Genomic DNA, 12,544 nt, shown 5'->3' with positions numbered 1-12,544 from the left:
AGGATGAATCTCAGCTTAAAAATAGAAAGGGATGGTGGGAATGTAACATGTTATAGCTGCTGTGAAAAACAGTACGGTGGTTCCTCCAAAGGTTAAACATAGAATTGCTACATGATCCAGCAATTCCACCCCTGGGTAGATACCCAAAAGGATTGAAAGTGGAGACTCAAACAGATACTTATACACCAATATTCATAGAAGCATTATTCACAATAGCCCCAAAGCGGAAGCAACCCAGGTGTCCATCAGTGGATGAATGGATAAACAAAATGTGATATACACATGCAATAGAATATCTTGCGACCTTAAAAAGGAAGGATATTCTTACACAGGGATGAACTTTGAGGACATTATGCTAAGACAAATAAGCTAGACACAAAAGGGCAAATATTGAATGATTCCATTTGTATGAAGTACTTAGAATAGGTAAATTTGTACAGACAGAAAGTAGAATGGTGGCTACCAGGGACTGGAGGGAGAGGGGAATAGGGAGTTATTGTTTACTTTAAAGAGTTTCTATGTGGGATAATGAAAAAGTTCTAGGATTAGATAGAGGTGATGGTTGTACAACATTGTGAATGTACTTCAGCCATTGAATTGTACACTTAAAAATGGTTAAAATGGTAAATTTTATGTTATGTATATTTTATCACAATTTATTTTTTAATTTTAAATAGAGCAAGCAAAACATTCAGAATCTGCTCAAATGGCAAAACTGCATTCAGCAGGAAGGAGGTGTTTGATTTTTTCCTGCAAGGTAAGGTTTTCCAATCCATCTGCTCCCTTCAATGCCAAGAAGCAGCCACCAGCCCTCCTCTGCGTAGAACAAAGTCCTAGGCCCAGTAGCATGTACACAAACCAGGCTGTCCTGGCCCTCAGAGAGATTTCATCCCACTGGAGGGGACAGACACATGCACAAAGACCAGCAGAATTTGGGAAGTGGGAAGAGAGGAGCCAGGTGTCCTCGGCATCCCGCGGAAGGAGAGATGGGACCCAATAGAGAGGCAATGACACGGGTCATAGAAAAGCCCTTGAGCTGGGGAGCAGAGAACAGGCAAGATTTGGCCAGAAGGACATACAGTGAAGGTTCTCCAGGCAGAGGAAAGAATATAGACAATGGGAAGGACACAGGACACACCTACCTACTTAGCTGGAGAGGAGGGTACGTGAAGGGAAGTAATGGAAGATAAAGTGGAAAATGAGGTTGGAGGTAGTCAAGGAAAGCCTTCATTCATTTGTTGTTCATTCATTCTACAAATATTTGTTAATTATTATGATATACTAGATACTGGGATCTGTGGAAGAGAGATGTAGGTATAGAAAATTAAAATTTTAATTTGTCAATAATTTCTGCTGTACTTGGCTTTATAATATCAGATTTAGGAATCATTCTATAAGACACCACATCCTGTCCCCCAACGCCATTGGGAAAGAAAGGCCCAGGGCCACTTTGCCTTGAAAGCTAACTTCTGCTTTTCACTCCAAGTGAAAGCCCTCCCTGTACCCTTACCCCTACCCCTCTACCCCCAACAAAACCAACCCTGGCCAGCAGGGAGGAGGAGGAAAGAGAAGGTGGGCACAGCAGCAGTTAGGATGCTTTCAGCAGCAATGAACAGGAAGACTGGCTCAAGTTAGCCCACACAATAAGGAAATGGGTTGGCACACACAACAAAGTCAGAGGTAGAACAAACTCCTGGATTGGCTGATTTGGAGGGTTGCCCATGCCATCACATATCCAAGACCTTTCTGTCTGTAGTAGAGACTAAATGCTCACTGACTCATTTTCTCTTTTTCCAGAGCACACAGAGTGTCCAATATAGACGATATTTCCCAGCCTCCCTTGCAGTTGGGTGTGGCCATCTGAATGACTTCTAGCCAATAGAATGTGGGTGCAAGTATGTGACCACCTCCAAGCCTGGAGCATAGAAACCTCCCACGCACAATTCTCCATTGTGTGTCTTCTCATCTGCCAACCAGAACGGGAGGACCCGGAGGTCCGAGGGCCTGGCAGCAGCACCTGGAGGAAGGAGCGTGAGTCCTTGAATCACCATATGCATTAGTTTTAAAGGGCTGACATCACAAGATATCACAAAATGAGGGGCTTAAACAACAGAGATTTATTTTCTCAGTCTGGAGGCTGGAAGTCCAAGATGAAGCTGTCAGCAAGTGTGGTTTCTCCTGAGGCTTCTCTCCTTGTCTTGCAGATGACCACCTTCTCTGTGTTCCCACATGGGCTTTCCCTTGAGCACTCACACCCTGGTGTCTCTGTGTATCCAAATTCCTTAGAAGAATACCAGTCAGATTGGATAGGACTCACCCTAACGGGCTCATTTTAACTTAATCATCTCTTTAAAGGTCCTATCACCAAATAACATTTACATTCTGATGTATTGGGGGTTAAGGTTTCAATGAATGAATTGAGGGAGGGGGGACACAATTAAGCCCATAACACCACGTGAAAGGCCATTTCCAGAAGCTGATAGAAGTTTACATGATCAAGAAATAAATTTCTGTTGTGTTAAGGCACTGAGATGTGGGGGGTTGTTTATTTAATAGCTAATGATAATTACCCTGTTAGTCTGCTCAGCAGTCAGTAGTGAGCTTCATCCTAAGGCTGGATGAAAGATGGATGCCAAGCGAATCAGGGGTGTTTGCTTCCTTTTTTACATCCGTTGGGAAAGAGCGGGCCACTTCCAGAAGCTCTCTAAGAATGACGTGCACCCTCCTTTCCCAGAATCCCCTAGCAAACCTCCCTTCATGTTTCATTGGTCAGGAATGGGTCACATGCCCATGAGCAATCACCATGACCGGGGAATGGAGTTATTCTGATTGATTTACATAACCAACGTGAGTCCATTTCCCCCCAAGCACGTGGCTCCATGCTGCAGGAAGGGTTATCTGAATGAAATTGGAAGTTCGTTAGACAAGAGGAGAAGCAGATGTGGGGAATGGAACCAACATCTGATCTCACACTTTTAACAAGTTTCTCTTCATTCTACAGCTACTAGGGGCCAGAACTCTAGCAAGCCCAGCCCTTTGTGGGCAATTTTTAAAGGACATGTAGAAGGTAAGGACTGGAAAAGACTTTTGAGTTCATCTGTTCTAAGCCAATCCCTTTATTGTACGGAAGGTAAGGCCCAAGGCCACCAAAGAGTGAGTGGTGAAGCCAAGATTAGAACATTGAAGACTGATCCGCACACCCTGCCTTCCCTCAACCTACCAGTGGTTCCCACAACTTGCTGCTTGCTCGTCAGAAACACCTGGGGAGATTTCTATCCCTACAGCTTCCAGAGCCTGCCCCAATCTGATTAAATCAGAATCTCTTGAAAGTGGAGCCCAGCATTTTTTTTTTTTAATCTCCTTAGTTTATTCTGGGAACCAGAATTTCACACTTTTTCTAGAGAAATCATTCTGATATTCCATTTGCCTTAAGAACAGAAAATCTTATGCATTCAGTTAATCTAGAAGTATTTTTTTTAAGTCATCCCAGAAGACTGATCATCCTTGGGTAAGTCATGCTTTCTTGTGATCTGTTTCACTGGCTGACAGACCAACTCCTGACCCCTCTCTACCTCTTAGAGCTATTGTGAGGCCCAAGTGAGATGAATGGGATGTGAGCATCCTTTGTAAACTGTTAAGCACTGTCACCTAATTTGTCAAGCCATACCTGCTTCCAGCTCAGCTAAGAAACATGTCAGGAATCCTACGAAAGGCACCTCATCCATATGGACTGAGCCATCAATCTGAAAGGCCCCATGGATGGGAAAGTCAGGTCCCCACAGATGGAGACCAGAACCTGTCCTCAACCCACCACCCACTTAAGGAGTCTCCTCCTTGGCCACTGCTGGTTTCATGCATTATTCAGTCACTAGAGTCACCCTACAGTGGCCCTGATGGTGTCCTTCACACAGTCTGAGAATGCCTCCAGGTAGGGCAGACAAGGAACAAGACGCGGAATGACTTTGAACACACCTACAGCGTGTGATGAGCCAGGTGCTGTGGCAGCGTGGGGCTGAGTGCTCTTTGCGGGAAGGCAGGAGAGGTCTGAGTGTTAGAGGGGAGGATGGTGGCTGCAAGCTTCATGGTAATGCTCGTGGTTTAGGATTTTTGTATTCTTTTACTCCACCAGAATGCATATTTGGGGTTTACCGAAAAGGTTCCTTCTATTTCAGTTTTTAAAGCACAGTTACACTTCTTAACTCATTTGATCCTCAAAACCGCTTTGCACATAAATAGATTAACTGTTTGCTTCCATTTGAGCCTGGCACACTCTGCTTGTGTCCTAATTCACCAAGTCTGAATACAACCCAGCCCCTCTGCTCACTGTTTTACATACAATTATGAACCCAAATGCCCTATGTTCCCTTTCTTTTTCCATCTGACTCGTGCTCAATAATTAATTCTTTTAGCAAATTGTATTAGTTAGGATTCACAAGAAGCAGAAAAGCAACTCAAATGACCTTAAGCAAGAAAGAGGAAATTATTGTAAGGATCAAAGAGAATCATGAAACCCATGAACAGGAATATGGCTGGGTCCTAAGTGCACAACCTAGGAGCTGTCTTGATGACCACACTCTTCACCTCCTTCTCTGGCTGGGTTCCTGTGATTCTCTCTCTCTCTCTTCCCAGATCAGCCTTCTCCAGTTCTCTGGTTCAAAGAGAAGGAAATACACATATATAAAGAAATCTGGCCTTCCTTCTAGCCTGAATTTTAAAAACCTCAAGAGGGGCTTACTGGCCCAGGTACCCACTACTCCTGGACTAGTTGGAACCACCATATGAGTAGAATGGAGGGGAGAGGGCAATCCTAGAAGATAGTTAGGGGATTAGTGCTGGGAAACTAAACACGAGGTGTCCATTACACAAATGCCTCTGTACTCTGTCATGTGTGAGGCACTCATTCATTCAAAACATGTATTGAGCCCCTACCATGTGTTAGCCACTGTGATAGGCACTGAAACAAGACATACCCCATTCTCAGGGAGTTTGAAAACTATCTGGCAAGATAGGCAATATATAATTATACTCTGTAATTTATTGCAATTGGGGTGTTATAAGGGAGGAGGGCAAGATATATGTGTATCCTCTGATGTGGTTTGGGGGGATCAGATGTCTTCCCTGAAGAAGTGAGTTTGAAGCTATGACTGAAGGATGAATAACAGTTATTTGGAAACTCTACTGAGAACTCTGGGAAATATAAAGAGGAAGACCCTGTTTTCAAGAAATGTCGATCTAATAGCTGTGTTTCCTGAAGAGTTCTGTAGAACACTGGATGCAACTACAATTGGTAAACCATCAGCATCACATGGAAAAATCAGAAAGGCACACCAAGTAACTATAGGGAGGCGTGTCTCCGGTGGGACTGACACTAAAAGAAGCTGTCACTGTGTACAAACAACTGTTAAAAACCTATTTATTGTTTAATGACAGGAAAGAATGTTGTAAGCCTTTTTACATGCTATTATGATAACTTGTAACTTAAATAAAAGGCATTTAGCTTTGCTTATGTTTTAGTAAGATTTGGTTGAGGGTTTGGGGTTGACATGTAACACAGTGAAGTATTTTTTCTATTAAAAGAATGGAAAATTGCCCTAGTCAGTTTGGCTCAGTGGATAGAGCATCGGCCTGTGGACTGAAGGGTCCCAGGTTCGATTCTGGCCAAGGGCACAATGCCTGGGTTGCGGGCTCGGTTCCCAATGGGGCATGCAGGAGGCAGCCAATCAATAATTTTCTCTCATCACTGATGTTTCTCTCTCTCCCCCTCTTCCTTCCTCTCTGAAATCAATAAAGAAGTATATTTTAAAAAATAAAAGAATGGAAAATTGGCTCCCAGTTACTATTCGTGTAAAATGCCAGGAATTGATTACTGAAAGTACAGATGCCTATAACTTTATGTGGCAGAAAAACTGAACTTAAATTGTTTTAGAAATGCCTTCACTAATCTACAAATCAATACTCTTCTTGTTTTAAGAACCAATATAATTGGTTGTATAAAGGGTTTTTCCATCTTCTGGAAAGCAATAATTACTCATTTGTTTCCCATAAGGTTCTATACCACTGAGCCACAAGCCTGGCTGTGCATCAAACCCACCTGCGGTTTTAAAATATATAGATGTAGCCCAGCGAGTGTGGCTCAGTGGTTGAGCATGGACCTATGAACTAGGAGGTCACAGGTCCATTCCCGGTCAGGGCACATGCCTGGGTTTTGGGCAGGAGGCAGCTGATTGATGATTCTCTCTCATCATTGATGTTTCTCTCTCTCCCTCCCTTCCTCTCTGAAATCAATAAAAATATATAATAAAATAAAGTAAAATAAAATAATATAGATGTGTATGTCCTACCTCAGACAAATTCAAGAGACTCTCTAGAGGCAGGATTCATGCATCAGTATTTTTTAAACTCCCCAGATAATCCTTTTTTTAATATATATTTTTATTTATTTCAGAGAGAAAGGGAGAGGAAGAGAGAGATAGAAACACCAATGAGGAGAGAGACTCATTGATCAGCTGCCTCCTGCATGGCCCCCACCAGGGATCAAGCCTGCAATCTGGGTATGTGCCCTTGACTGGAATTGAACCCAGATCCAGGACCCTTCAGTCCACAGGCCAATGCTCTATCCACTGAGCCAAACTGGCTAGGGCTCCCCAGATAATTCATAAGTGTACTCAAGTTTGAGACCACTTCTCTGAACAATAAATTCCTCCAAGAACTTAGGAGTAGGAGAAACATTGATATGTCCAAGAATTATGAAATCTACTACGAGTTTCCTTTTCTTCTTGGCTACCAGGAAGCTCAGCCGATTAGTTATAGTAACCCTCCTGTGCCTGGTACTTACTCAATTAATTCTTTTATTTCTTCAGACGTCCAGATGCTGCTTTTATAAAATCTTAATTCACTTGTATTACAATAAAAATCCAAATCTTTGTGTGCTATCATCAGACCCTTTACCCACTCTGACCAAATCATTCTAGTATACATGACAACGCGCCCCCCCCGCCAGGTTTAGCCTACTCCTGGAAGCCACATCTCCTGCTTTTGACTTAATCTTTCCCTGCCCCCAGAAATTTGATTGCCTTAAACATGTTCTTCAGTGGTTAAAACCTTGACTAATCCAATTTTCTATGAATTGGGGCTATCAAATCTTAATATCAACCAACTTTCTGTGGCTAAAAAAAAAATATTTTTTACTTTGGGAACAAAATATGTGGCTTCATTGATGCAAGAGTTCATCAACCAGTTAAAATTTTTTGTGTTGTTCTTTTCATCAACTCCGACAAAGTGATATGGAATTAGACACCCTGTGAACTGTTTCTTTGCTCTAATATGTGAGCTGCGCTTCACTAGAGGGAATAAAATAATCCACTGTCATTTCTGTTTTTATCATATTCTGTTTTGGCAGAGAATTTATTCACTCTTCGCTATATAGTTATTTATGTGCTACAACCTCGCATTTTTGCATTCCCCACAGAACGCACCATTAAAACTCTTAATGTGACACCTCATATTTTGAGTAGACTAGAAAATAGTTACAATTTTAATTTAAATTGAAATGACTATGTAATAGCTGGACAAATCAGTGTGAGATCCCCAGAGCTCTTAATTGTAATTCTCCATTGTTTTCTATGCATAAATTTCTTTTCCAAAGTGCTCATTCTGAAATAGTCACTCATTGTGTTTCAGCTGTTCCATGCTCATCCCAAACTCACTTATTTAATAATTTTCTATGGTTAACAACTTTGTAATTAAACTTTAATGTTAAATATAAATGGTTGAAATAATAAGCTTATTAGAGTGTTTAGAAAAGAAAGAGAATTAGACATGTAAGGAATGATGAATTTAAGTATCAAGTGTAAGAATAGGAGAGATACTCAGCCTGGCCACGAACAAGGCAGAGACATAGATTTTGATATATATGGTAGATGTGAAAGCAACAGGCAGAGGAGCCTTCAACATGCTGGAAATCAGGGCTGGCTGCCGCTCTGAGAGGCTCTAGTCCAGTGGTTCTCAACCTTCTGGCCCTTTAAATGCAGTTCCTCATGTTGTGACCCAACCATAAAATTATTTTCGTTGCTACTTCATAACTGTAATGTTGCTACTGTTATGAATCGTATTGTAAATATCTGATATACAGGATTGTCTTAGGCGACCCCTGTGAAAGGGTCGTTCGACTGCCAAAGGGGTCACGACCCACAGGTTGAGAACCACTGCTCTAGTCTAACCTATTCATTTTACAAATGAGGAACACAAAGTTCAGAAAATGGAATGATTTTTTCAAAATCAAATGATGTTATTAGCCAAGATCAGGCTAAGAGAAGACTCCAAAGTGAACTAACAGAAGAGGGGGGCTGTAGCCGGTTTGGCTCAGTGGATAGAGCGTCGGCCTGCGGACTGAAAGGTCCCAGGTTCGATTCCGGTCAAGGGCATGTACCTTGGTTGCGGGCACATCCCGATGGGAGGTGTGCAGGAGGCGGCTGATCGATGTTTCTCTCTCATCGATGTTTCTAACTCTCTAGCTCTCTCCCTTCCGCTCTGTAAAAAATCAATAAAATATATTTTAAAAAAAAATAAGAGGGGGAGGATTCTACTAAAGGCAGCCAGACACCCTCTTTTCCAGAATCCCCGTGTCCACCAACATGGTGTCAGAACGAGCAATAAATGATGTCATCGCCTCCTGCAGGGCTGAGGATGTGTATCCCAGCATCTGATCCTTAAGCTAAAAACAAAACAACACCTGAGCTACTGTCAAATCAGCTTGTATTTTAACCTGATCTGGCAATGTTAAGAAGGCGAGACTGTCTCCAATAGAAAACTGGTGTAATGCCTCTCAAATAAGCCTTCAAAAGTCTGCTCAGCATCTTTGAACATTGTTGGAAGCAGGAATATCTAATCTTCTCCTTCATGCCACACCCCAAAACCCCCAGGATAAACACACACACACACACACACACACACACACACAGTAAGGGCTTAATGAAGGCTGACTGCTGAGCTATTCTACTTAATGAAGATTTAAATCACCTAGAAAACAATCTTCGACAGATTCTGGCAAATCTCTGGTCTACTCCTGAACCTGCACTAACTGTCCATAGGACTTTCATCAAGTCCACTCACCACACTAGGCTTCAATGTCCTTATCTGGAAAATGAGAAAATAAGCCTAAGGACCCACCCTTCCAGCCCTAATATTTTTTGGCTTCTAATTCCATCCATTAATTCCATCTTCATATTCTTCACTTGACATTTATTGCACATCTTGTATAGGCCAGACTTTGTGGTTGGCACTGGGAATATCAGGTGAATAAAAAAGATACTGTCCCTGCCCAGCTAGTGTGGCTCAGTGGTTGAGTGCCAGTCTATGAACCAGGAGGGCATGGTTCTATTCCTGGTCAGGACACATGCCCCGGGTTTTGGGTTTAATCTCCAGCAGGGAGCATGCAGGAGGCAGCCAATCAACGATTCTCTGTCATCATTAATGTTTCTATCTTTCTCTCCTTCTCCCTTCCTCTCCCTGAAATCAATTAAAAAATATGTATATACTGTCCCTGCCCTCCAGGGGTTCAGAGTCTACTGGAGATGAGCAATACAGACTGTGGGAGTGGAATACGACTAACCTAAGGGTTAGGATAAATATGAAGTTTCTAACATGGGCATTTAAGTGAGTGGTCATGCCATTGTCCAAAATGGATAAAATGACCATGTAATGTATCATTCAAACAAGGAAGTTTTTTAGAGTAAAAGGACAAATTATTAATAATTATACTGGCACAATAGGCTTAAACTGAGGCTATTTCAGGCAACATGGAGTGTATAAGTCATCATAAAGGAGGGAACTATAGGAGAAAGTAATTTGGGTCTAGAAATCTTGTCTCTTAGGAACCTATGGAACATCTAAATAAGCTCTATAGTAGAAAGGTAGACACAGGGGTTGGAGCTGAGGAGAGAGATCTGGGCCAGAGATACAGACTTGGGAGCCATCATGAGCCATAGGAAGGATGAGGACATCTAGAGAAATGTGAAGTGTAAGAAGAAAACATTGAAGGGACAGACAGAGGAAGAGGCTGAAAAGTAGACTGAGCAGAAGTGGTAGGAAATTCAGAAGAGAATAAAGTCAAAAGCAGGGGGAGTTACCAATGGAGGAAGCAGTCAGCAGTCAGAGGCCAGGAAGAGATGATGAAGTCGCCGAATGCAGCAACAAGCAAGTCAGAGGTGCCCTTTAGCTCCGGGCAGTGTCCTCCATAGCCGTACTCCAATTTCCCCTTTAGACCAAAAGATTTCTCACCTTCCCCTTAAACCTGGCCCCATCTCCACAGAGTCTACTTGTGAATCTGAAAAATGGAGATGCTCTCTGAAGACTACAGAATACTGTTTAAAGGATCAAACAGCATCATGGATGCTAAGCACTTTGCAAACTATAAATACCATACTGAAGTTCTCTCTGTCTCCCTACCCACATCTTTTCTGCGTCCAACATCTGACATTTCTCCTCATCTTCCCTCTCCTTCCCTCTGCCTTCAATCTTCACCTTCATGGTCCTGCCTAACTTGCCCCCAATCATTCTTGCAGCCAAATCCATGAGGATGTGTTCTGAACTTCTTGCCTCCACTTCTCAACAATTCCCTTGTCTTCCTGAGAGCCAATGCTCTCTCCTCCTTCCTTAGCCTCCCTGTCCTCTCTGCAGCATCCAGTACTGCTGTCTATCCCTTTTCCAAAGGTCTCCTCTCTTGACTTTGGTGACTTATTGTTCCCTCTCCAATCTCTCTTCAGCTCCTTCATCTATTCTTCAGAGACGTGGTTGACAGTGGCTGGGTCCAGCTGCAGCTTAGATCTCGTCATACAACTCTGGGGCGAGGAGAGATATTGAGCCCATTTTCCCCTTTCTTTTTAAAATATATATATATTTATTATTATTATTATTATTATTATTATTATTATTATTATTGATTTCAGAGAGGAAGGGAGAGGGAGAGATAGAAACATCAATGATGAGAGAGAATCATTGATTGGCTGCCTCCTGCAAGCAAGAATGGGGATGGAGCCCGTTATCCAGGCATGTGCCCTGACTGGGAATCAAACCGTGACCTCCTGGTTCATAGGTCGATGCTCAGCCACTGAGCCACACTGACCAGGCCATTTCCCTCTTTCTAAAGCCAGATGCTACACTTGAATTTTCTATCAAGAAACCCCTGGGGCTTCCACTCTACAAGGCAAAATTCAGATCCTAGATTCTCATGTCAAGAACCTGATAGAACGATTGCTTACAGGATTAGAAGGGAACCTCATGTGATTCAATTCAAACCTCACCTAATCCTCATAACCACTCCCCAGTGGCCCCTGCTGAGGGACTCTCCTGCCTCTGCTGGACCACTCTGGGGACAAGGAACTGGCCACTTCCTGGACAAGCATCGTCCCTTCCCAGACATCTGAGAAGAAAGTCCTACCTCATATCAAACCACATCCAGCTTCTTATTCCCCTTCTTATTCAGTTTTCCTTATACCCCAAGGGTCCTCCAAAAAAAGATCAAATCCCTCTCCCACGTTCTTCAGACTTTTTAAGATGCCTGCCACCTCTCCTCCCTCGTCTCAGCTCTGGAAAGTCTGGTCACCTCCATTCCTTCCACCGCTCCTCACACCACACAGCTTCAAATCCCCTCATGACCTTGACCTTATTTGAGTGTAACCATTTACAATAGTGAAGTGTGTGTGTGTGTGTGTGTGTGTGTGTGTGTGTGTGTGTGAAATGAACAAAGGGAATTTCTTTTAGTTTTCCTTTAAGTAGTTCATTTTTGCAAACATCAGGAAACAATTTCCGAGAGGCAGCATGACATATGATGACATAGGAACAAGGTTATCCAGAGCCCAGCACATCAGACAGTCTGGAAAACCCTTAAGTGAAGAATGCTTGTCTCCATGAAACCTTGATAATTTAAAAGGGACAATGACTATCTGAAGCAGTCAAGGTCTCCGTTAAATCCAGCAAAGCTAGGCAACTGGAGGGATGGGGGCGGGGGGGCTTCTCTTGCAAGGGGACCCTTTGGTCTTTAGCGACATCATTATCTGCGGGTTATTATCATTACTACAAATACTAATACACTTTTATTAAGCACTGGCAATGACCCAGGGCAAGTGAGTTTAAGTTCATATTATATCCATTTTCATTATCGAGAGAAAAGGGGAGAATGAACAAAGGACTATAATGTGAAATTCTAAAGTAGGAAAAATGAAAAAAGGTTAATTAAAAAAAAAACCCACAGAGTAAAGAGAAAGGCTCCAACTGTTCGTAGTCAGGAGCCATGATGGATGGTGGATCTTGTCACCCTGGACTTGTCCCCTATGATTTCTTTCCATCTCTCTCTCTCTCTCTAAAAAAAGATCCTCCTCTCAGCTAAGGACATAGCAGGGATGGGGTGGGGGTGGGGTGGGGAGAAGGGAAGTAGACTTTTATCTCAAGGGCCCCTTTTGACTCTGAAACTCTACAAATCAATGTTTCCTAATTCTAATATCTAGCCCCAAACAAAATCAAATTTTACATTAAAAATACATTAAAA

Source organism: Myotis nattereri (assembly GCF_964212035.1).
Source record: "Myotis nattereri genome assembly, chromosome: 12".
NCBI lineage: Eukaryota > Metazoa > Chordata > Mammalia > Chiroptera > Vespertilionidae > Myotis > Myotis nattereri.
The sequence above is the reverse complement of the archived record's forward strand: the minus strand, read 5'-3'. Positions refer to the sequence as shown.